The sequence below is a fragment of the Penaeus japonicus genome, unplaced genomic scaffold (assembly GCF_977035675.1).
Source record: "Penaeus japonicus unplaced genomic scaffold, GWHDUDI00000001_assembly GWHDUDI00000024, whole genome shotgun sequence".
Taxonomy (NCBI): domain Eukaryota; kingdom Metazoa; phylum Arthropoda; class Malacostraca; order Decapoda; family Penaeidae; genus Penaeus; species Penaeus japonicus.
This window is the reverse complement of record NW_028234426.1, coordinates 26,905,202-26,907,701: the sequence shown is the minus strand read 5'-3', so window position 1 is coordinate 26,907,701 and position 2,500 is coordinate 26,905,202. Positions and strand designations below refer to the sequence as shown.

Here is a 2,500-nt window from a genome sequence, read left to right as displayed (position 1 = left end):
AGAGAGAGAGAGAGAGAGAGAGAGAGAGAGAGAGAGAGAGAGAAAGAGAGAGAGAGTATAGTAGAATAAGGTAGAGTAGGGAAGAGTATATCGATTGTGTACTATGAGCAAGCTGTGTTGCTAATAACGAGCAATCAGGCTCGCTAATAGTATAAAACATTCTATACGATTATAAACTTCCTGAGGGGAGGGGGAAAGGGAAGAGAAATGGAAGGGGAAAGGTCCTTCATCACTGCACACGTATGAGACGTCTTAATGTATAAACACGTCAGATATTAAGCACTTGTTGGGGACGTAAATTTTCCCGTGATTGGAAGCACACGAATCCGACAAAAAAAAAAAAAAAGGAAAAAAAAAAAAAAAAACGAACCGTGAGCTGAGCCGCGCTTCTTGACTGATGACTCGTTTGTTATGACTAATAGTGTCGATCTAACCTTAATCTCACTCCGAACGCGGATGAATGAGCTTTGAGATTAGGACCGACCTTGGAATTAACCAATGATATCGTTTACCTCCCCCCCCTCTTTTTTTTGCTTCGAAAATGAAAAGGAAAAAAATGTGTCAGCCATTCTTTATCCTTTCAGTTAAGTACGAAATTAATCAATGGAAGTCTTTTCTCTCTTTAGAAGACGAAATTACACAAGTTCACTCGAAAACTAAGTGAACAAGTGACATTCCCCTCCAAAACTATATGAACCAATAAACGCTTTTCTCCAGAAGTAACGAACCAATCAGAATATTTCCCTCCAAAATGAAACGAACCAATGAGAGCCCTTCCCTCCCATCTCCTTTCCCGCCAACGCTGCCTTGATAGCCGCCTTCATCGTTCCTATCTTCTTTATCTCACTCTCCCTCCTTCCCTCCCTCTCCCACCTTTCTCATTTCCCCCCTTACTTTTTTCTTATCTATTTAATCTCCATCCCTCTTTCTCGTCTGATCGAGGGTTATGGCATCTCCGCGATGGCAAGATTATTCATCATCCATCCGCGGGAAAGAGATCGCTTTGTCTTTAAAGATTTATACGAAGCTCGAACGTCGCCGTCTCGGGAGCGGGAGAGGCCGTGGGAGAGGCAAGAGGAGAGAGATATTGTAGCACTGATGAGATAGGTTTATGACGGGTATTCTTTCGGGGGGATTGAGGCGTCTAGCGAGTGAAGGAAGACCGTTCTTTTTCGGCGAGCGTGATTCAAGGTGATGAATATCAAATGGGTGATTTGCTAATGACGATGAATGGGCGCTTGCCTTTGAAGAATGAAAATGTCTTGGCTCGTTATAGAGTGGGTTTGTCTGTGTAGTTCATAGTCATGATTGCAAATGCCACGTTTTTTTTATATATAATGATAATTCTTCGTGGGAGCCATTCTGGTACCAACACTATAGCAACGTGAATCACACTACTGCAACAAAGACGGAGAGAAAAACAAACAAACAAACAAAAACAAAAACGTTGCGTATCTCTGACCATCACAATATCCTTTCCTTTTATTCTGACCCTCGAGCGAAATCAATTTTAGCATCTGCTCATCCGTGCTGCCGTGGAATCCCGCACATCACGCTCAAGTCGGAAGCCGTCCACCTCCCTATTTCTCCTTTCTTCTCCCAGGATTCTGTTCCTCTTCTACTTCTTTTTCCTCTTCCTCCTCCTCCTCCTCCATCTCCTCCTCTCCTTCTCCTTCTTCTTCATCAACCTCCTCCTCCTCTCCCCCTCTCATTCTTTCTCCTCCCTCCTCCTCACCCTTTTTCCTCCATCTCCTCTTGCTCCTTCCATCTCCCTCTCCTCCTCCTTCTGATGATCTTATTCTAGTATCTCACTTACACGAGGAGTGGACACAGAAAAAAAAAAAAAACAAAAAGAAAAAAAATAGAAACAACAAAAAAAAAAAAAAAAAAATTAGAACAACAATGGACCGAGATAGTTAGATAGATAGTAGATAGAAGTAGAGATAGTTACTAGATAGATAGATAGATAGATAGATAGAGAGAGAGAGAGAGAGAGGTGAGAGGGAAGATAGAGATGAGTATAGTGGATGAGAGAGAGAGAGAGAGGGGAGAGAGAGGAGGAGAGTGGGAGTGGTGAAGAGAGAGGAGGAGAGAGAGTGAGGGGAGTGAGAGAGAGAGTAGGAGAGAAGTGAGAGTGAGAGAGGAGAGAGTGAGAGAAAGGTGAGAGAGAGAGGGAGCGAGCGAGAGAGAGAAAGAGTGATGAGAGAAGAGAGAGGGAAGAGAGCCCCCAGCCAATATATAGCGAGAGATGGGGGGCAGACATTAAGAGGAGGGAGGGAGTGAGAGGATGAGAGAGAGGAGAGAAGAGAGTGAGAGAGAGATGGAAGAGAGAGAGAAGAGAGAGAGAGAGAGGAGAGATGAGAGAGAGATGAGTATGATGAGAGGAGGGAGGAGAGGAGAGGAGAGAAGAGGGAGAGAGAGTGAGAGAGTGAGATGAGAGGGAGAGAGAGAGAGAGGAGAGAGAGAGGAGAGAGAGAGAGAGAGAGACAGACTGCAGAAG

General features: G+C 44.3%; 1 protein-coding gene across 1 annotated transcript in view; it reads left to right on the top strand.

Annotated features, from left to right (window-relative positions):
• Window positions 1-2,500, top strand: part of LOC147469102 (uncharacterized) — a 212,659-nt gene that overhangs the window by 162,645 nt on the left and 47,514 nt on the right. The gene's annotated exons all lie outside the window — the stretch shown is intronic.